Genomic DNA, 23,699 nt, shown 5'->3' on the forward strand with positions numbered 1-23,699 from the left:
CAGTTCTCTGGGAAGCCTTTCCCAACACATTCAATCTCATTTGATCCTTCCTGACTGGCTGGAGGAAGGATTAACAGCCTCACTTTAATAATCAAGGAGCCTGAAGCTCACTGGAGTCGGGCCTTGCCCACGGCCAGGCTAGCAGTCAGGCCTTCCCATGGCCCTCCCTCTCCCAGCAGGGAGCAGTGGAAGATTTGAGGTGGGATGTAGGGTGGAGGGTTGAACTGCCATTAGGCTGCTCTGTGGTTAGAGTCAAGACACTGACTCATGCTGCTCTAAGTCACTAGCCTGGGTTGGTTGCGGGGTAGAATAGGGGGAGACAGCCAACAGGCCTGGGTAAGCCCTGAAGATTTTAGGAGAGCTCCAGGCTGAAAGAATGGACAGGAAAAGTCACTAAAGCATTCAGTGAGGAATAAAAAGGTGGTTGAGCCTAATAATAGTCGACATGTACTGAGGCCATCACTACTTCCAGGTCCTGGACCAAGACTTCGTGTATATCCATGCATTTCATCCTCACCATGACCCCGTGAGGCACTGGGTTTTATTCATTCTAAGTCACAGCTTTTTTTCCCCTTGTATTTTAACATCCCTGAAATCAGGGTGCTTCTTAGGATCAATGACCTGACATAGTTTATTTGGCAACATTTTAAATTCTTCATGGTACACAATACTGGTGCATTTATAATCAATGGTGCATTTTTAATCTCAGATGGGATGAGCCACAGTGGAAGGTTAACATCATCCCCATTTGCAAGATTAGCAAATACGGTCACACTGAACAGATAAGGACCCTGAAGTTAAATAACTTGCCCAGATCACACAAGGGGCAGAGCCAGGGTCTGAAAGCAGAGGAAGGAGCTTACGATGTGATAGTGTCAAGTGCACGGGGTTTGGAAGGAAGAGAAGGCCGGAGCCACAGCAGCTCTTCGCTCCCTGCTGTGCAAGAGAAGCACCTGGGAGACTTAAAGCTGCCCCAGTGCACAGGCGCGCCCACCTGGCGCCCACCGGGGTCAGAGCCCGCGCTGAGGTCCTAGGGGTGGCCGGTCTGGGCAAGACCCCAGGAGGCTTATTTGTCCAGAAGGGTGGGTGGGGGTTCGAGAGGGAGGACGTAGAGGCCTGGCTTTGAGAAAAGCACACACTCGAGAGTGAGTGGCGACCCTGTGGAGGCGGGAAGAGGGCCATGAGGGAGAACTTGCCCTCCACCTCGTTCTCAGGCTGAATTTACGGGAGCATCATGGAGTGAGGCCTCTAGAAACATCTCTCAGGGGCACCGCTAGAAGCTTCTCCAGCATCTCAGCCTGACCCCCAGCAACAGGGACAAACTTACAGGCTGCAGAAGACAAAACTGGCCAGTCCCCATTCCTGTTCTTTCCCTAGGCAGGCATGGGAAGGGCCAAGGCCACCTTTCTTGGGAGCTGAGAGCAGACTGGGAGCAGAGGCCGGCGTCAGGCTCTTGCCTCCCTTGCCGATGGGGCAGCGTGGATGTGTTACTTCTCCCGCTCACAATGGCCTGCGGCCCGCCTGCCTGGGACCGCGGAGGGCCCCCAAAGCAGCAGGTTAACTGGCAGGCAGCAGGGCTCCGTCGCTGCTCGGGGGCATCAGGTGATGGTGCAAGCCATCAGGTGGGCTGCAAAGGGGCATCAGGAAGGGCTGCCCATCTACACCCGCGAGACTGACTCTCCTGACTGCTTTCACCTCACTGGGCCTCGGTTTGCGGGCAGCTGCAGGTGAGTGGTGGCATCGGCTCAGGACCTGCTGCAGGCCCTGGCCACTGAGCCGGGTGGAGGCCCAGCTGGAGGCCGGCACCGCCTCCCCCCATCCCGGGGTGCAGAGTGGCAGCGGGGGAGACACTTGAAAGCGGGACTGCTGTGGCGGAGCTGGGACCGTGGGCCGCTATACCGGTGGGCGCTTTGGATTTGTCTAGATTGCCGGCTCCGAGGACAGCAGCCCTTGGCTCCCTTCTCTCTGCAGCTGAGTGGGAGGGTGGGGTGCGCCCTGGATGCTTGGTGACTCAGGACAAAGCACCTGGAAAACGCGGGCCCCTCCTTCTTCTCCTGTTTGCTTTTGGCTTGTTGTAGGGGGGTCCTTTGGGATGGCCTTTGTTTGAGGAGAGAAGGTGGGGGTGGCTGAGAGAGCAGAGAGCTAAAGAAAAGACTGAACCCCCCCAGGCTGCAGGCTAGTGATGTTTCACATGAGAAAAGTTTTGGTAAACCGTGAGCAATGGGCAGGTGACCCCAAGAACTGGTTTTGAACCCTGGCACGGCTTTCCTGGCCAGCGGGGCTGGTTGGAACCTCCTCCTACTCTGTGCCACTTCTGTGGGATTAAGGTTTTCTCTCCTCACCAGAAATCATTCAGCAAAATGAGTTATTAAAAGCCAGTTAACTACTCCTGCCTCCGGGTAGCTCCTGCTTAACAACCTCTCCCGGGGAGCAGCTGTCAAACCCGGGCCCTGTGGAGCTGGCGGGAAGATGAGTCATTTACATGGAGCCCATCCTCCATCCTGCCCCCCAGATCTGTCCCTGCCTCTCTGATGACTAATCCTTTTCAAGGATGAGATCACTGCCCCTCCTGCCCCCCACTGTCCCAAAAGAGCAGAGCCCTAGCCTCAGCCCAGGATTGTGGGGGAAGCTGAATCCAAGGTGAGGGGAGTCCTGGATGGGACATGGGACTAGCCAGCAGGAGCTGGAGTTGGCGCAGCAACGTGAGAAAAGCCTGAGGCCCGCCCTGGCCTCGCTCCTTGCTCTTGGACCTCTGGGTCTCCATGCAGGGCTGTGGTGAGGCTGCCATTCGGGGAGGAGCTTGTGAGCTCACCTGCTTGAAAGTGTCACTACAATGTCAACTGAATCTCATGTCGCTTCAAATCCTCTATCATAACAGGAGCAGAGGTTTTATTATTATTTTTAAAAGATATTTCTTTCTTTATTCATGAAAGAAACAGAGAGAGGCAGAGACATAGGCAGAGAGAGAAGCAGGCTCCCTGTGGGGCACCTGATGCAGGACTCGATCCCAGGACCCCGGGGAAACCGGGGCAAACACTCAACCACTGAGCCACCCAGGAGCCCGAGGAGCAGAGGTTTTGAAGCCCATGGTGGTTCCTGTAAAGCAGGGTCTCGCTGTCCCACGGACAGTTCGACCTCCTCTCAGTCAATTCCGCTTTCCTGCCCCTGGAGCTGTGCCTCCCGTTCTTCATGCCTGCCTGTGGAGCAGCAAGCCACATTGGAAGGGGGGTGTCTGTGAGGGGAGACACAAGGAAGGGAGCCAAGTGCCTGGGAAGCTTAACCTTCTGAGCCCTTGGGGAAAGGCTCTCCGTGCACGGGGCAACTCTTCAAGGCCCTGGTCTGTATGAGGAGTTGTCCCTATCTCTCCTTACAGGAGGAGGCCTGTGAACTGCTCCAGAGGAGTGATAAAGACAGAAGGCATCATGCAGGCAACTGTTCGGAGCTGCAGTGGGGGAAGTGCACTTGAGGGTCCCCGCAGAACCCTGTGTCTGCCCTGGCGCCCCCTGACATGCCCTCTGCTTTCTGGACCAGCAAACAAGCTAGAGGGGCTGCCCCAGCGCCTTGGCACGGGGGTCTGTTAGGGCCTGGCTATGTCCGAAGGGATGGGACTTGAGGTGCCTGGACTGAGGCTAAGGGGTCAGGAGCACCTCCTCCTCCACATGGGGCAGGGCTGCTCCTACCGCACATTGTGCTTTCAGCCACTTATAGGGAAGGGTGGTTGCCCGTGGGCTCACGGGAGGTGAGGGATTGAGGGACTGGGTATGGAGGCCTACTCTGTGCCCTGCATTCTGCTGGTGCTTTCCCAGATGTACCCCCAGAGCAACTCCTGGAGCAGGTGGTTCTGGCCCTTATTCAGGTGAGAAAACCAAGGTCAGAGAAGTAATGGAACAAAAGAACATCAGCACACAGGTCCTAAACCCCACACCCATGGCTCTTTCCATTCCCTCTCGAGGCCCGACTCAGCTTCTAGCTCAGAGCCTCTAGCTCAGAGAATGCACTGTGCTCGTGCCCTGAAACATGCAAACAACTATGCCATGATGGGGAACCGTGGCCAAAATGCCTACCCCGGGTCTGTGGCATGAGTGTGCATCTGATCCTGAGTGACAGGAGACGGAGGCTGGGGCTCAGTGGTGTTAAAGACCTTGTCGAGGGTCACAGACAGTGGCATGATGGGATTCCCGCTCAGGTCTGCCCAACCCCAAATCCCACATTCCTCATCAGCTTGCCTTTAGCCCCCCACCCCCATTCACAGAAAATGACAGCTTATCTAGTGGTCACCAGCAAGGACTGTCCCACAAACATGGTTTCCATCTGAGTTTGAACTTATCTGTTTTTGGAAATCTGCTATGTGCTGGGCAGGGGCAGGGGACAGCACACTGTGACAGACTGTATCATCCGGGCTCTGCAGCCAGAGGCTACCAGGAACATACCAGGGGATACACAAAATTGAGTTTACCGACTCACTGCCACAAGGGAGATGTACACCATGGGGAGCTGTGGGGCGACTCGGCCAGCAGGTATCAGAAAGGACTGAGTTAGGATTTGGGCTTGGGTTAGGTGATTTGGAGGGTTGCTCAAGGAAGCAAGGCTTTGCTCTGGATTAGATGCTGCCAGGGAGCAGGGATAATTCTAGGATTGAACATTTTAAAGATTTTATTTATTTATTTGAGATAGAGCACTTGAGAGAGAGCACTAGTGGGGGGAGGGCAGAGGAAAAGATTGAGCACGGAGCCAATGTGGGGCTGGATCCAAGGACCCTGAGACCATGACCTGAGCCAAAGGCAGACGCTTAACCAACTGACCCACCCAGGCGCCCCTAGGATTGGACATTTTAATAACTGCCACCTATAAGGTGGGAATACTGGAGCAATGCCATAGCTGTGGTTGGTAAAGCAGCAGCAGTCATTCATAGCAACCAGTGGGGGTGTTTGGTCATGTTGGTGGCTTGGAGGATGTTCTTATGTAGTCTGTGTTCAGACATGACTGTGGGTGAGTGGTCTTCTTTTTATCTTACCCCGCTGTGGTCATCAGGTAGCCTTGCCTGAAGTCGGTGTCCCGTGGAATTGCTTATGTTCCGTGTCTGAACACCCCTGCCTAGATGCGAGCACAGGCCTGCTCTCAGCTCACAGGGGCTGCTCCTGTCTATCTCAGAATGGTTCTGCACTCAGCATTCCATAACAGCATTTTATCGGATGCCATTCATTTTTTAAAAGAAATTCCTTCTAAGTCCTTCAGTTTATTAAAAAACATGTAAGTATATATATGTGTATATATATATGCACATGTGTGTGCGCGCCTGCACGTGTATTTGATTCTAAAAGTGGAACGCATCTCGATTGTAGAAATATGGGTGATTTTCATTTTCATTTTCTTCTGTATGCTTTTGTAAATATTTCACATTTCCTCTGGTACAGATGGGATTGTTAGTTACTACTTTTGAAATCATAACCTTTCCCCTAACAATGATTTTTTTTTCTTTTTTTAAGATTTTATTTATTTATTCATGAGACACAGAGAGAGAGAGAGGGAGAGACACAGGCAGAGAGAGAAGTAGGCTCCATGCAGAGAGCCCGACATGGGACTCAATCCCGGGTCTCCAGGATCACACCCTGGGCTGAAGGTGGCGCTAAACAGCTGAGCCACCTGGGCTGCCCCTAACAATGATTTTTTTTTTTAAAAATTAATTTATAAATAGGTGGGAACACCTGGGTGGCTCAGTGGTTGAGTGTCTGCCTTTGGCTTAGGGTGTGATCCCAGAATCCAGAATCGGTCCCGCATTGGGCTCCCTGCGGGGAGCCTGCTTCTCCCTCTGTGTCTCTGCCTCTCTCTCTGTGTCTCTCATGAATAAATAAATCTCTTTAAACAAATTTATAAATAGGTGTGTGTGGCTGGCTCAGTCAGTAGACTATATGCAACTCTTGATCTTGAGGTCGTGAGTTCAAGCCCCCTGTTGGGCACAGAGATTACTAAATAAATAAATGAAATTAAAATGTATAAATAGACTCTGGTTTCTCTTCAGATTGAAAAAATCTTTCACCTTTTACTAAGGATTTCCATGGAGAGAAACAACTCTGAGTCTTTGACTAATTTTTTTTGAGGCCTTACTTTGTGTGAGGCTTAAAAAAAAAAGTATAAATAGAAATGAATGAGATAAGGCCCCTGTTCTCAAAAGAATGACCCTGAGACCCTGGGAGCATGAGAGACATCACAAGAAGCTAGGAAATAAGAGAAGAGGCCTAGGGGGCTTCCCAGAGGAGGTGCCGCTGGCTGAGTAGTAAACATGTCTTAGCCAAGCAGGTGGAGGTTGGGAAATGGATTCAAGGGTCATATGGATTAGACTTCTTAGGGAGCGTATACAGTGTGAGAATGAGGGCCTCTGGGGAACCCTGGCATTTAAAGGGGAGAAGAGGAGCCCGTGAAGGAGCTTTCATGCACTTAACAGATATTTGAGGACCTACTGTATGCCAGGTGTTAGACTAGGCCGTTGGGATTCATCAGTAATTTAAATAGTTCCTTGCCCTCACAAGGCTTATATTTCAGCTTGGGAAATGGATAATAAACTACAAACAATGTGCAAGTAAATTGTCTTGGAAAATAGTTGATACCATGGAGAAAAGGAAAAACTAGAGCTGGCTAAGGGGGTGAGGGTGCCATGGGCTGGGAAAGCGCATCCTGCAGCATGAAGTGGGGTGAGCCAGGGCAGGCCTCACTAAGGAAGTAACATTTGATGAAGCACTGGAAGAAGTGATGTCTGGGGTAAGAGTGTTCCAGGCCAGTCAGCAGCCAGAGCAAAGGCCCTGCGGCAGGAGTTGGAGGTGGAGGAGGAGGAGGAGAGCAGGAGAAAGAAAGAAAATACTAGACAGAGGGATTAGTCAGCAAATCTCTCATTCACCCTCTCAGGGCAAAGTCTAACTTACACAGATGCCCCAGAACAGAAGAGAAGCTGTCACTCTCATTTGATTTTAGCATGAGGGATAAACAGATAAGCTAGTGCTCTTTAAAAAAGCGGAAGAAGTAGAATAACTATTCAAGTAGATTTCAAGAGACAGCAGAAACGCTGAATATAACTGATAACTACCTTTTATCTCTATCAGCAGATCACATGCTATTTTAGAAGAAATTAAGATAAGAACAACCATTGGTTGCTCAGTGTACAGAGCAAATTTTTATGTTTTATTTAATTAATTTTTTTTAAAGACTTTATTTATTTATTCATGAGAGACACAGGTAGAGGGAGAAGCAGGGTCCCCACAAGGAACCTGATGCAGCACTTGATCCCGGACCCTGGGATCACGCCCTGAGCCAAGGGCAGGCACTCAACCACTGAGCCACCCAGGTGTCCCTAATTTGTTTATTTGAGAGTATGTGTGCATGAGCACAATTAGGGTGGGGGAGCATGGGGGGAGGAGCATAGGGAGAGGGAGAGATAGAATCCCAGACTCCACACAGTGTGGGGCCCCAAGTGGGGCTTGATCTTACAACCCCAGGATCATGACCTGAGCCAAAGGCAGATGCTTAACAGACTGAGCCACCCAGGCACTCCAAGCTATTACAATTTTTACATGACAGTAATAATAATAAAGCCAGTCTCTCTGGCTGCTGTGTTGAGCACAGCCTGAAGAGTCGGGATCTAGGAGTCCAGTTCAGAGGCTGCAACACCGAACAGGTGGGGGTGGCCCCAAGCAGGGCAGTAGCCAGGAGGAGCCTAGGAAAGGGGAGGCCAAAGGGAGGACACAAAAGCAGGAGAGGACAAAGTCACCAAAGCTAGAACAGACAAAGGGTTTGAGAAGCATGGATGAGGGAGTAAGAGGTCAGAGACTTCTACAAGGGTCTAACCAGATAGAAACCTGACAGGTCCCCTGGGATTTGGCAACTGGGAGAAACTGGCTGTAGGCAGAAATGAGGGGATAGGGCTTCATGAATTCCAGGCTGCAGGGGCAAAGCTCCGGTAGGGGAGGACATGGACACAGCGGAGGAGCCTGCCTTTGAAGCAGCTTAGGGGAGGAAGGCTAGGACACCCTGACCTGGCAAGGCTCAGGGCCAAGACAGGTGCTTCACTTACTTTACCTCAGGGAGTATTATGGTCTTTTTTTTTATGTTTTTATTTTTATTTTAAGATTTTATTTATTTATTCATGACAGACACACAGAGAAAAGGAGAGACACAGGCAGAGGGAGAAGCAGGCTCCATGCAGGGAGCCTGACGTGGGACTCGATCTCAGGACTCCAGGACTGCCCCTGGGCCAAAGGCAGGCGCTAAACTGCTGAGCCACCCAGGGATCCCCGGGAGTATTATGGTCTTAATGTTTGCCTTAATGGATGGTCTTAATGTTAATGCATCACCCTGAGGTGATGGCAGTAGGAGGTAAGGCCTTTGAGAGGTGATAGGTTAGGGAGAAGCCCTCTAACCTATGAATGGGCTCAGTGCCTGTGCACGAGCTCCCTCATCTCTGCCATCATATGGGGATACAGGGAACAGGTGTCACCTATGAACCAGGAACTGGGTGCTCACCAGACACCGAATCTGCCGACACCCTGATCGTGGACTTCCTAGCCTCCAGAGCCATGAGAAATAGATACTGTTTAAGCCACTCACTCTCTGGTGTATTGGTCATGGCAGCCCGAACAGACCAGGCAGGGAGGTGGAGTAGCTTGTTCAAGGATCGGAAGAGGACGGTTAAAATCCCAGGCCCTGGAATCAGATTCAGATTGTACCTCGGTCCGCGCTCACTCGGAGCTACCTGCCATGTCTGTCTTGTCTGTCAGGTGGAGATAGCAGTCCTGTGCAGGGTGGCTCTTGGACTCAGCAGAGTGAACATCAGTCTGTGTCTTCACTGTCAAGGTGACACACCTGGCAAGGGCAGTGAGGGAGGAGTTCCTAGCTGGGCAGACCTCTACCTTGGAAGAAATACAAACAAATGCTCCTAAAAGTTCAGGTGTCAGATGTTGCTTTTAGGCATTCACTCCTTGTCTTAGTCTGTTCGAGCTGCTATAACACAATCCTATATACTGGTGGCTCATAAATGACAGACATTTACTCCTCACAGAGCTGGAGACTGGGATGTCTAAGATGAAGGTGCCGGCAGATTTGATGTCTGGTGAGAGCCCTCTTCCTGCCTCACAGGTGCCATTGGTCTGCATTTATGAGGGAAGGAGTGAGAGATCTCTCTGGGATCTTTTTTATAAAGTCACTAATCTCTTGGGACACCTGGGTGGCTCAGTGGTTGAGCATCTGCTTTCAGCTCAGGGAGTGATCCCAGGGTCCTGGGATTGAGTCCTGCATTAGGTTCCCTTGGAGCTTGCTTCTCCTTCTGCCTATGTCTCTGCCATCTCTCTGTGTCTCTCATGAATAAATAAAATCTTAAAAAATAAAGTCACTAATTCCATTATGAGGCCTCCACCCTTAGCACCTAATCACCTCTCAGAAGCCCTGCTACCTAATAGCATCATCTTAGGGATCAGATCTCAACATATGAACTTTAGGGGAACACAGGCATTTCAGACCATCCTACTCCCTCACTTACACGTGCACTCACCTGGCCTCCCTCTTCTATAACATTATGATGTGCCTACTGTGTGCCAGCCATGAGGTGTGTTCACTGTGCCAAGGGGCTTAGTGTCTATCTTAGGAAGTGGGAAGACAGAGGCTCACCTCATTAGAGGCTTGGACAAAAGCCTGGAGGTTCTGAGCAGCAAGCCCCCTCCTGTGGGGTTTCTAGATGCCATCTCTCCACTAAGTCAAGTCATCAAAAAACAGCTACTGTGGTCCATACCATCTTTGCTTCCCATAGAGATGCTTTCAGAAATGATTTAATGTTTTACTGCCTGACTTTAGGAAGACCAGGCCTGTTTCTTCAAAACGAAAGAAAAAAATAATTGCCCACATCCCTGATTAAAGATCCATGAGGGCCCCCTTAGTGGCATAGTCGGTTGGGCGTCTGACTCTTGATTTAAGCTCAGGTCATGATCTTGGGTCCTGGGATCGAGCCCCACATCGGGCTATGCACTCGGCAGGGAGTCTGTTTGAGGATTCTCTCCCTCTCTTTCTGGCCCTCCCAGAAATACATATAAATAAATACAAATAAATAAATCTTAAAAAAGGTCCATCAGAGTTGCTTCTCCTTGGCTTTAGGATCTGAAGTGTTGGTTTGCTAGGGAGACCTGTCCACTTGCTTCCTTTCCTGAGTGCCTAGTGTGCCCACTGAGGGGAAGCTTGGAGGCAGTGCAGTGACAAGTGGCTGTAGGACTGTATCCCAGCGCCTGGGACAACTCATCAATCTTAAATAATTTTTTAGCCCCTTTCACCCCTCCCTCCCTGCTTCCCTCATTGTCGTCTTCCACAAGACCTGCTGAGCACCTGCTCTGTGCAAGCACTGTGCTGGGGTACCACCCTGCCCTATTAGAGCTCACAGCTTAGTTTCTTCTAGTTTTACTGTGAAGTTCATTCACACTATGCAAAAGAAGCTAGCTTTTAGTTATATCTAATAAGCAGCAACAGTTTCTAGAAATCTTTAAGTCACAGCAAGCCCACCAAATACACGGAATCTCTTTCTCTAGAGTGGGTGATCTTTAAAATGCAGACCAACTCTTTCACCAAGGAAGGCTCTGACCGGTTTCACTCTGAAGGCAGGGGGATGACCTCGATGACCTCTTACTCCCCTCCTAATTCTTATGTTGAAGCCTAACTAACCCTTCCAGTTCCCCAGAACATGACTGTCTTTGTTCATAGAGCCTTTAAAGAGGAAACTAAGGAAAAATGAGACCATGTAAGTAGATCCTAAACAGGACTGAGGTCCTTATAAGAAGAGATTAGGACTCACATACTGAGGCAGGACCACGTGAGGACACATAAAGAAGACAGCCACCACCTACATGTCAAGGAAAGAGGCCTCAAAAGAAACCACCCCTGAGGACACCTTGATCATGGACTGTTGGCCTCCACAGCCATGAGAAGATGAGCCACCCAGTTCGTGGTGTTTTGTTGTGACAGCCCACGCTGGCTGCTGGAGCCCATGTGCAAGGCTGCAAAAGCCCTGCATCACTGCACCCTTGCTCATCCTGGGTTTTTACAGCAGTGGTGGCAGCAGGGAGCTCAAATGCACAGCTTAGTTTCTGAGCCCTGATCAGGAGGCTGTGTTTATATTTATCCTGCTAACTGCAGGGGACTGTTTATACCCAGAGCAATAACCTCCCAGGCGAGATGAGGGCAGCCAAGGAACCAGCTGCTTCCGTCAGGCCTGCTGGCTTCCTCCAGCCGGGCCCACACTGTCAGGCCCCATGGTTGTCAGGTGCCACCTCCCTCCAGACTCTCTGTGATGCCAGCTTTCCTCACCCCCACACCGGGCTTGGGCTCAGGGGCCGAAGTCTGGTCTTCCTGGAACACAGGCAGATTGCAGAGAAGCTGACTGCTTCTCTCAGGCTCTCCAGAATGTGCACAGCCCAAAGATATCCTGCCTTTGCAAACCAGTCTTCATCCTAGTCTCACTCAGATTCAGCATGATATGGGGTGTCCAGTAGGTGCTCAATAAACAGAGTGAGAAGGTGTTTGGGTTTAAAAAATTGGTCTAGACTTATACCTTCATAAACTGTAAAGTGCTTTTGCCACTCATCCTTTCTTCTTGCTCCCCTTCCTGGCAGCTCTGAGAGGATGGTCTCCTGGGAGTGGGGCCCAGCCACTCTGGGATTGTTCAGGGATCTTAAAGCTTGCCTGGCCTCCAAGGAGCCAATGAGTTTCCAGCAGGACTGGCTGTCACTCTGATTTCTTACCAGAGAAATCACTGCCACATTGTGACCCTGGAAGTCCCCAGCCCAGGTAGGAGTGTGGTGGGGGTACCCAAGCCAGGTGAGGGTGCCCAGGCTTCTGCTACCTGCAGAGAATTCAAGGATGCAGGGAGCCAGCGCAGGCCACTGTAGAAAGTAAGGAAAGATGCAGATGGGCTTACAGGTTTTCAGTGCTGGCTAGAGGGTTTCCCTTTATACTTCTGGGTGGCTTAATACCTGGGGGTCAGTCTGCACATGGACATGCACATTTAAAGGGACTATTTGAGGTGGGAACTTTTAATTTCCTTGAGCAGGTGTGTCAGTGTGACTGTGAAAAAGGGACCTGCCAGAACACTGGATCACAGAACCTGTCACAACCACAGCCACCACCGCAAGCACAGATGACAACCACGTTGTTTAGCTCTCATCACTACTCTGTGTCACTTTCCTCTTGGTTTCCACTTGGTTTCTCTGGGGGTTTACGGCTGTAAAGGTAATTTTCACATACAGTTTATTTACCTTTCCTCCCAACCATCTGAGGTGGGTGGGAGCACCCTGTTTTTAGATACACAGTCTGAGGTTCAGACAGGCATGGTCTGTGGCAAGAAAGTGGTGGAGGTGGGTGTCAGAATTCAGGTCTGTGATCCCACAGTGGCTGACCCAACCCTCTTTTTGGGTCTTTGACAATGCTGTCCTAGGCTTTCAGAGCAGAAACTCATCAGAAGCTAGGTGTTCCTGTCCCAGAAGACAATGGGGTGTATTCCCTCAGGCATGTGTTCTGTTGGCTCTTTGGGAGGAAGGGCAGAGCGGGGATCACCATGGTTACGTGGCCCTGGACACTGCCCCTGGATGAGCCCTCTGGGAGCCAGGCCAGCGACTGGGGCTTGGGGATGGGTCATTCCCTCCTCCTCTCTGCTGCTATGATTCTGAAGGTCTATAAAAGAAGTGTGCCACCTTTACAGTCTATTTCTCATCTCTCTGCCACACAGTGAGGCGTCATCTACCCAGATTCAATTCTTCTAGCTCTTTCTATTACTGATGAGAGGAGATCAGGGGCTCTTTCCACCAAGGAGCCCAGAGGATGCCCATCACTGCTTCTAGGAGCAGGGGTCCTCAGATGTGGCACTGAGTCCCCAGGGCCTGCCTTCCCTCAGCTCTTGGTGGGCACAAAAGGCCAAGCAACATTCTAGAAACACAGCCACCAATTTCACCTCTTTTGGACTGACTCTACTGTCTCAAAGGAGAGCGAAGATAGACCTCTACCCAGAGGACAGACACACAGATATGCTAGGTACTCCTATTTCCCTGTCTTGTCCCCCCAGCTCCCTCTCAATACACACACAGGGTATCACAGGGATAAAGCCAGACCAAAGGGATTCTTATCACATTAGCTCTTTGTATCATTTCAGCCTGTTCCTCAGCGAGGCCTCGTAGCCCAGGGAAGCCCTGGCCTCTGCGTGCAGGACTTATGCCTTACCAGCTCTGAATGACAGGGATTGTGGATTGCAGCCTGGGGTCAGCATCTGGGAAAGCCTTTCTCTTTCATATGGCACTTTACCAGGTCCTTGAGATGGCCAGCATCATTGTTCCCAGGGTTTTCACTAAAACATATCAGTCCCATGTACTTTTCTGTCTGAATAACTCATAGATTGCAAAAGCTATAATTTCATGGGATTTGTTTTAAATGCCCTTTGTTGGCAGACGTGGGCTCAGCATGAGCATTCTAATTTTCCAGCCTCCTAAATGGCCCCCCTGTAGCTAACACGTACCACGCACCAAACATAACACACCCTCTTTCCACCCCCCAGACAACCCGATTACTCACTCACATGGTCTTCACCAGGGTCCTCCTGGGAGGAGGGGGAGAGTCCCTGGCCTAGGTCTTGTGGGGGAGGCATTCATCCTTCTGACAAGCTACAGCACATCCTCTCCAAAGAATACTATGCATCCAACAACAGGCATGCTTTTAAAAAGTTTATTTCTATATTATGTATCAATAAGGTAAGACCTCAAATTTTTCTCCAGAAAAAGACTCAAAGGCAAATCTCTCTTGAAGTTCTATTTTAGTGGTAGAAATATTGGAAATTTCTTTTCTTTCACTTCTTTGTGCTTCTCCCTTTATCAAATGTTCGATAATGAGCATATATGATTTTAATGGGTTAAAAACTATGTCATTATTTTTTAAAGGCAAGGTCTAACCGGCTGGCAGGGAGGGAAGTCATACCTGTGTGGTCAGAGAGTCACCGACAGGAGTGAAACGAAGAAAGAGGGTCAGTGGAGTCTGAACTACAAGGGTGGGCTCTGCTGAGGAAGAGGCCTTTGAATGCTGTGTGGGTTTTGGAGATGTAAAGGGGGAGGATAGGAGAGGGCTTTCAGGGCAGTGGTAATTTCATAATAAAGAATGGAGGGAGGGCAGCCCGGGTGGCTCAGTGGTTCAGCGCCGCCTTCAGCCCAGGGTGTTATCCTGGAGACCCGGGATTGAGTCCCAGGTCAGGCTCCCTGCATGGAGCCTGCTTCTCCCTCTGCCTGTGTTTCTGACTCTCTCTCTCTCTCTCTCATGAATAAATAGTCTTAAAAAAAAAAAAAAAAAAAGAATGGAGAGGTGCCAGGTTATTTGACTAGAGCTAAGGGCAGAGCAAGGAGAAGCTTGGAGAGGCTGTGGCCAGTTTCTAGAAGTCTGGAAGATACCAGGCAGGCTGCCACCAGAGGATGGACCCTTTGGGAGGCCTGGATTCAGCTCCATGTCTATCCCCAGTTTAGTGACTTACTAAGTCCCTTTTATGTCTCTCAATCCTCCACCATTCTGGCAGCACCAGCTTTGCAGGCAGGGTGGGGTGGGTGGTGGGCTATCTGCAAAGGAAGAGACCCAGGGTCAGAGTCTCCCTTTTGTCACTTTCTAGCTCTTTGAAAGCCCTTTAACTTCTCTTTGCTTCAGTTTTCTCATCTGTAAAGTGAGGATAGGGATTGCACCTGTTTCCATAGGACCGTGATGAGGATTAAATGAAATAAAGTATGTAAAGCACTTAGCATAGGGCTTGGAAACATTGACCATTTGTGCTGTTAGAGAACAAAGAACAGAATTTCTAAAGATAGAAGATGAGGAAGAATGGAGAAGAGAAAGGTGGCAGAATAAAATTCCCAGACTAAATTTTGTTCCTTTGTTTTCTTTGAGTAAATAATTGGCTCAGGAGGCCAGCTGGCATTATCTACATGTTCTCTTGGGGAGGAACCCACCCACATTAAACTCCCAGAGAGAGACAGCTATGGACAGGGAAAAACTGTAAATGAAACCTGCTCATGGGTGCCCCAGGACCAGAGGAACAGCCCCTCCCCTGTCAGAAACTTCTAAGGGCTTCCAGAGCCTAGAGCTGTGGGTCCCAGTTATCTGGCTTGGATTCCCACAACTCTGCATTTATTGCAAAGGCGTCTGAATCTGTTCACTGAGCATTGTTCTCAGCCATAATAACTTTCCCCTACATGCTTGTGCTATTATTTTCCAAATACATGTGAAGTAAAACCACGAATACATTTAAAAGTGGTATTGAAGGGGATCCCTGGGTGGCTCAGTGGTTTAGCGCCTGCCTTTGGCCCAGGGCGTGATCCTGGAGTCCCGGGATCGAGTCCCACGTTGGGCTCCCAGCATGGAGCCTGCTTCTCCCTCCTCCTGTGTCTCTGTCTCTCTCTATGTCTATCATAAATAAATAAAAAATAAAATCTTTAAAAAAAAAGTGGTATTGAATTAATTCAGAGGATTCTGTCAATATGTATTTTCCCTATTAATTAATGGATACTGCAAGTATATGTAACTTCTATCATATGGGTTCTGCAAGAAATATTTCTATCATATGGGTTCTGTGAAAATATTCTAAATAAATGTAAATATTTATTATTAAAATTATTTAAAATGATCCTCACCTTTAAAAAGGTTTGGAGACTTCTGTTTTTAAGACGATCATCTAATCACTTGGATTAATCCCCTCTCCCTCTAAGACCTTGTTAAAAATGACAGTGAAGGGATAGATAGAAGGGCGTAAAGCTCACAGTAAAAAAAAAAAAAAAAAAGAAGGGAGTAAAGCAGGAAATGCGGGAGGGAAAATCCTTCTAGTGGATGAGGAATCTCAACATACTCCTGGAAGTTGACAGCAGATGAGGTGGGTCTGGCTGAACAGGGAAAGGAGAGGAAGGATTCCCAAAGAACCCTGAACAGGCTTGGGTGAGGGCAATATCATAAAGATAATGGCTGGCTGCTCACCCACTGACCTAAAGAGAAATGTGAGCCTACAAGCCCCACTCATGCAGTCAGATTTTCTATTTTTAATTCTTAAATATGAATGGACAGCCACAGTTCAGACATTCACAGAAAGCCTGTGACCTCCTTCTGTTGGTTCTCCTAGCTAAGCCACTCCTTCAGCCTTTGGACCACTAAGGCTCAGTCTTCAGATCACTTGAGTCCCATGATCATTCCCTTGGCTGCACACTGGAGTTCCCTAAGGATTTAACAAGATACTCATTCCTATGCCGTACCCCTAGAGAATATCATACAGTTGGGTGGTGGGGGTAGGGTGATAGTTGGACATTAGGACGTTAAAAAGCTTCCTAGGTACTTTTAACATGCAGCCAGGGTTGAGAACTACTGCCCAAGCTGATCTTTGGCAGGGGGTCAGATGACACTTGTAAGAGTGGTCCTCACTCCTGCCTGCACATTAGAACCATCTGGAAAACTTTAAAAAATATCAATTCCTAGATCTAATCCCCAGAGATTCTGATTGAGTTGGCTTAAGGCCGAGTTGGAACATTGACGTTTTTCCTGTTTCCTAAGTGTTTTTAATACCACTGCAGCCAGGGTTAAGAACCATTGATCTAGGGCAGCCCTGGTGGTGCAGTGGTTTGGCGCCACCTGCAGCCTGGGGTGTGATCCTGGAGACCCGGGATCAAGTTCCACATTGGGCTCCCTACATGGATCCTGCTTCTCCCTTTCCCTGTGTCTCTGCCTCTCTCTCTGTGTGTCTATGAATAAATAAATAAAATCTTAAAAAAAAAAAAAAAAGAACCATTGATCTATAAGAAATTGATATCTCATTCCTGAATTCTCTCAAGTTCTAGACATGCATATCCAACTGCCCAATTGACATCCAACCTGAAGTCTAGCAGGCATCTCAAAATTAATATCTTCAAATTGAGCTCTTGACTCTCATCTTCATCCCAGCAACTCCTCTTCTTGATTTGACTACAGCCTTCCTTATCTCAGTAAATGGCAAATCCAAGCTTCCAGTTGCCAAGGTCAAAAGTCTTAGAGTCCTTTTTGATTATTTTCTTTCTTTCACACCTTGTATCTGATCCATTAGCAAATCCTTCCATTTTACCCTTGCAACATATCCAGAAGGAGTAGCTGGGTCCAGACATACTCCCACCATAAACAACTAGGACACTAGACAAAATCTATGAAATGATTTTTTTCAAACACTGCAATACAGGTCATACAGGATTATGATCCCTGAGAGAAGGGAAACAAACAAGGCAAGACCTTTTATTGCCCTGGCTTTCTGCTTGGAGGCAATTGTCAGCAGCAGAGGAAATGGATCCAGACAGAGCCCAATGCTCTCCACTGAATTGAGGAAACAGAGATTTGAGTTCAAGGAAGACAGGGCAGCTATCGCAAAGGCAGTGCCCACAGGGTAGTATATATGGGAAAGGAAGAAACTACCAAGATAAATTATAGAGGTTTCCTTGAGTCGTTGGCTGAATAACAATCTGTACGGGTGTAGGGTGAAACTTCTTAAGACCAAGAAAAGAAACAACTTCCAGGAAAGAATAGCTGCCAGAGTTGTGTAAGCCAGACAATTTCTAGAGTTCTTACAGAACCAGGAATCACCTGAGTTCCCACCAACCAGGGTACAAAGGTTTTAATTAATATACAAGACATTCAGTAGAGACCCAGGAAGAGTTACACCTTAATAGTGTGGCTTAACTAGCCACAGAGAAAAGTCTCCTTTAGATCTGTCTTTAAAAAGTTTAAAAACAAGCCTGGAAAAGATCAGATATATCTGTAAGTAACTCAGCTGTCTGCCAGAACAAAGTCTAACCTTTTAAAAAAAATTGAGAGAGCAAGTGAGAGCACACATGAACAGGGGAAGAGGCAGAGGGAAAGAGAATCTCCAGGAGACTCCCTACTGAGTGAAGAGCCTGGTACAGGGCTCAATATCATGACCCTGAGATCATGACCTGACTGGAAATCAAGAGTCAGAGGCTTAACCAACTGAGCCACCTATCCAAGCCTTTTCAAAGGAGTACAGCATAATCAGCCATCAAAAATGTAAAATTCACAATGTCTCTAATAAAAATATTATCAGGCATGCAAAGAAGCAGAAATTCACAAACAAGAAAAATCAGCCAGTAGAAAGCTATCCAGAAATGCTAGAGATTGGGGATCCAACAAGACATTTAAATAGCTATTATAAATATGTTAAATATACTCAAGGATTTAAGAAAAGATGAACATAATAAGGGAAATAGGAAATACTTTTTAAAAGAGCTAAGAACTTCTAGAGATAAAAAAATAAAATATCTGAGATGGAAACTTCACACTGGATAGGAATGACAGTAGATTAGCCAGTTCAGGGGAAAAAAAAAAAAAAAAAAAAAAAAAGATTGAACCTGAAGACATAGCAATAGAAACTATCCAAAATGAGGCACAGTGAGGAAAAAAAAAAAGTCTGAAAAAAAAAAAAAAAAAGCAAAGGTAAGAGCTTCGGTTTTCTGTGAGATAGTATCAGATGCTCTAACATATGTGTAATTGGAGTCCACAAAGAGATAGTTGGGGTAACAAAAAGAATATTTGAAAAAATAATGGTCAAAATTTTTCCGAAGCTGGCAAAATTTATAAATACACAAATCCAAGAAGTTCAATAAGATCCAAGTAGGATAAACACAAAAAAGACCATGCCAAAACACATCAGAATCAAATTGCTGAGAATCAGGGATGAAGGGAAAAAAGCAGCCAAAGGAAAAAAGGCACATTACTTACATATAAACAAAGATAAAAATCACAGACTTCTTGTCAGAGACCTTGTAAGCCAGGAAATAATCTTTAAAAGGCTGAAGGAGGGATGCCTGGGTGGCTCAGTGGTGAGCATTTGCCTTTAGCTCGGGGCGTGCTCCCAGAGTCCCGGGATCGAGTCCCACATAGGGCTCCCTGCATGGAGCCTGCTTCTCCCGCTGCATATGTCTCTGCCTCTCTCTCTCTCTCTCTCTCATGAATAAATTAAAAATCTTTAAAAAAAAACTTAAAAAAAAAAAAAAGGCTGAAGGAAACAAAACAACCCTTCAACCTAGATTTCTATACCCAGTTAATATGTCTTCCCTGAAAGCTCTTCTGAAAGATCTAATCACTTCTCCCTGGCTTTGCCATTAAAACCTGGTCCAAGTCACCATCATCTCTCACCTGGAATATTACAAAAGCCTTCTAACTGGTTCCCATGCTTCTATACTTGCTCCCCTAAAGTTTTTTCTTGAACAGTAGTCAGAGTAATCTTAAAATATAAGTCAGATTATCTCCCTGCTCTCTCCAGAGTTCTCTGTTTCACTCAGTAAAATCCAAAGGCCTTGCCATGGCCCAACAGACCCTGCATGATCTAGTTCTTAGTTATTGTTCTGATTTCACATTCTAACACTCTCCCACTTAATCCTCCTCCAAATACTAGTCCAGGCACATTAGCCTCACTGCTGCTCCTCCAACAAACCATGCAAGCTTGTGCTTAAGAACCATGGCTGGAATAATCTTCCACCAGGCAGCCAAATGGCTCACTCTCTTACTCCACTCCATGTCTTTGCTCATCAGAGACCCTTTTAGATCACCTAGTCAAAAACAGCACCCCTGTTTCCATCATTCTTTTTCTCGTACCTTGCTTTTTTCTTTTTGTAGCCTTTATCACTGACACTTATCTATTGACTGTTTTCTTCAACTAGAATGTTACAGTGGGGACTTTGTCTACTTGTTCAGTTCTGTATGTGGAGGGTGAAATCAATCACTCCCACATCTACACACACATACTGCATCCCTACCTCACATTTTTCTGGAACTCTCCAGTTATAGGCTCTTTGATGCATGAAACACTTTGGGACCCTCAAAAGGGCTAGAAGGAGCCCTGAATGACATGTTTTAGCACAGTGACACCACTCTGCAGTTTGAAACCCTGGAAACATTATAAGAGGTAAAGGCCAGGACCTTACAGATGTTAGCTTCTTCAATCATATTACATGGAAAAGTTGGGCCTCTCTCTGCAGGGTCTGAGTCATCTCCTTCCTCCATTCTCAGCTCTGGGGAGTGGGGCAGGGTCAAGAACTAGGGTAAAATTAGAGTACTCAGCTCCAGCCCTGCAGCTGGGGTGCCCTTCAGCCATAAACAGCTATAAAAGAAGAATTTTTTTTAATGGAAAAACCACTTAAAGTGAAATAAAACAGATTTATTTGGAGGTGAAGATGGTTATAGGAACAAAGATGCCATGAATTAAGGTCACTGCTACATACTAACCTCTGTTGTAGTCTTACCACCTTTCCCTAGTGCCTTTCTTACTCGCAAGACACAGGAGACTGCCCTTTGTAATTTGTGAGCAGGGAGGGGAGGGCTATCCTGCTGAGCCTAGATTTGGAAGACGGGCTTTCTCCTCTGGCCTCAGCCTGACTTCACTCCCCACTTTCTCTGCAGCTGGAGCATCCTCACCTACTTCCCCCCCATTATTACACACACACACACACACACACACACACACACACACACCCTTCTGGATGTAATGTAGAGATCCCCAGGCTCACATTCAGTCCCTTTTCCTGGATCTTGATGTGTGGCCTTGATGTCAAGAAATGGGGGCAGAACAGAGAACAAGAAAACCCAAGAGTAGTGGAGATGGTGTTGAGTCACTTTGAGTGCCAGTCACTAGATCCTGCCATTTGGTTCCTGAAAACCCCTCTCTCAGCTTATCTTTTCCCTTCCAAAGGCCACAGGATCCCTGTCCCCTGTCCCTAGCCCCTTTCACCCAGTTTACTCTGCACACAGATATTCAGGATCCTGGATTGCCATATAAACAAATGAACAAACATTTATGGACTCTTGGCCTATTATGTGGGGATCTTCCCTGCAACCCTGCGAGGGAGACATTATTGTGGGGAAGATTTGTATATAGCTGCTAAGTCTAATGTGCCAAATTCTGCTAGCTCTTTGTTCAATGTGTGTACACCAGTAGCTATAAAATAAAATTATAACCATCATAGATCATGAGCCACTTAGAGCTCATGAAGAAACAATACACATTGGCAATCCTTTTGAATGAGTTTGGAATCACATTGCAGTTCAGAGCTAAATATACAAACTAAGTACCTACTCCTCAAGGATTTACCACCCATATAGACATGTAAGCTCCCCATAAAGTGCAGGGGACAGCTGGTAGTGGGCTGATTTAAATGTTTGAGGTGAACAGCCAAAACGAGGTACTTCACAATTATCTGGTTGTTTCCAGGCAGTCTAGAGAATGACAATTTAGACTAACTAGATTGCCTGATTTAATGACATACTATATAGTGACTAATCAGCCAAAATGCTCCTCTAAAACACTCATCATCACATTGCAACTCCTGCTCAAGAACATATAATGGCTCCTTATTGCTCCCCATGCCAAGTCTAAACATTTCTGCCTGGCTTTTCAGGGTTCACTGATATGACCTAAACCTATAAAACCAGTTTTACCTGTCATTGCTCCTTAACATGCTTAAGCTAGGCTGGTCATGATGTCACTCACTGTTCCTCCAGACCTCCCTGTCCTACAGTCTGAGAGGTGGCACCGGACACAGTGAAGTGAGCAAAGGATCTGGGGTCAGAGAGCTCAGCTCAGGGTCCAGTTTTGCCACTCATGGTGTGCCCTCAGCCACATTCTTTTTAATAAAAGCAATAGCTCACTCAGAGTGCCTATGAAATGCTGGGGCCAGACTAAGCACTACACTCATTATGTCCTATAGTTCTCCTGACAACTGGTGAGATAAGCACTACTATTACTTCCATTTTATAGATGTTAAAACTGAAGCTGTGGAAGTTCGTTCATTTGTTCAACAAGTGCCAGGTGCCGTGCTCAGCAATAGGAACATAACCGTGGATGAGAGAGAGAACCCTGCTCTCAAGGAGCAGGGAGTGACGAGGGGTCAGGCAACAGACAAGTAAACAAACACATAAGCCAGATGATTTATGAAGGCATTTCATGCTCCAATAAGACATGGAAGTAAAAAAAAAAAAAAAAAAAAAAGCATGGAAGTGTGATGAATGGTGGCCAGGAGTGAGAAGGGTCATCAGTGTGGTCAGGGAAGATTCTTCAAAAGGTGATGCTTTAGCTTTTGACATTGAGACTTTTTTTTTTTTTTAATTTACGATAGTCACAGAGAGAGAGAGAGAGAGAGAGAGAGAGAGGCAGAGACACAGGCAGAGGGAGAAGCAGGCTCCATGCACCGGGAGTCCGACGTGGGATTTGATCCCGGGTCTCCAGGATCGCGCCCTGAGCCAAAGGCAGGCGCCAAACCGCTGTGCCACCCAGGGATCCCTGACATTGAGACTTGAATGTGGTTAAGAAGTCAGCCATGCTAAGACTCAAGGAGCAGGGTTCTAAGGAGCAGGAACAGCAACTGCAAGTACCCTGAGGCCTAATAAGTCCAGTTCGGTATAGTGACAGAAGCAAAGGAGAGAGTGGTACTGGTGAGGCTGACAGGAGACAAGGCCAGATCCCACAGGGCCTTGCAGGGCATGGTTAAGGAATCCGATTTCCTGCAGTGGGACATCACAGAAGGGTTTCAAGTGGAAAACTGGACAAGAACCTGGTCTGATGATACCTTTAAAGATCTCCGTGGCTGCTGTGTAGAGAAGAGGTTGTCAAGATGCAGACAAGAAACTGAGGGTTGGTTAGAAGACTGATTTAGTTGCCCCAGCCACAGGTGATGGTGTTGGTGATTAGGGTAGAAGGTAGTGATTGGCATGGGGATGAGAGGATGGATCTGCATGTATTTTGCAGACTGAACTGACAGGAGTTGATGATGGATTAGATATGGAAGGTTAGGGAGAAAGAGGAATCAGGACAGCTCCTTATGTTGGTAACATTTATTCAGACAAGGAAGACTGAGCTGGGGCAGGAATCAACTGGTTTTTTAACTATTTGATACCAAATTAGCCAGCTACATTGAGAAGTCAAGGAGGAAGTTGGGCCTATGGTCTTGAAGCTTAGTGTAGAAGACTGGAGTTATTGTGGAGATCATCAGCAGATAGACATGGGCTGCAACGGAATGGGAATATGCAGACCCAAAATATGCAACTTTGGCATGGGATTATTTTGGGCTGAAGGCAATGGAGAGACAGCAGATATAGGAAAGCTCTCTACCTTTCCCCTATCTCTCTAAATGTAGGGTATAAAATTTCCTTTGTGAAGATGTCTTCTCTTCCCTCAACTGTACCAGAAAGAAAAGAGCTCTTCATCATGAGAGACACTCTTATCACCCTGATACTGCATGAGATTGAGTGTGCATAAGAAACCTTACTAAGGGCAGCCCCGGTGGCTCAGAGGTTTAGAGCCGCTTTCAGCCCAGAGCTTGATCCTGGAGACCTGGGATGGAGTCCCATGTCAGGCTCCCTGCATGGAGCCTGCTTCTCCCTCTGCCTGTGTCTCTGCCTCCCTCTCTCTCTCTGTGTCTCTCATGAATAAATAAATAAATAATCTTAAAAAAAAAAAAAAAAAAGAAACCTTACTAAAATAACCCTTATGTTACATTAGTTTCCCCTACCTACAATTCATCACTCCTAGATAATTTATCACTCCTAGTAGGCTAAACTCTTTTCTTTGTCTTATAACTTCACAATTTATTGTTCTTCATTAAGATGGCATATAAGCCCCTGGCTGTTTCTTTGGGTATTCA

General features: G+C 47.4%; 1 protein-coding gene and 1 non-coding gene across 2 annotated transcripts in view; one reads left to right on the plus strand and one right to left on the minus strand.

Moving 5' to 3' along the window:
• The window catches only part of KCNK12 (potassium two pore domain channel subfamily K member 12), a 49,024-nt gene that overhangs the window by 11,502 nt on the left and 13,823 nt on the right, over nt 1-23,699 (minus strand). The window lies entirely within an intron of this gene.
• Nucleotides 6,000-6,118, plus strand: LOC112915411 (U5 spliceosomal RNA). The gene has a single exon (XR_003234054.1). It is a non-coding gene; the product is annotated as a U5 spliceosomal RNA (small nuclear RNA).

This window comes from Vulpes vulpes, chromosome 16 (assembly GCF_048418805.1).
Source record: "Vulpes vulpes isolate BD-2025 chromosome 16, VulVul3, whole genome shotgun sequence".
Taxonomy (NCBI): Eukaryota; Metazoa; Chordata; class Mammalia; order Carnivora; family Canidae; genus Vulpes; species Vulpes vulpes.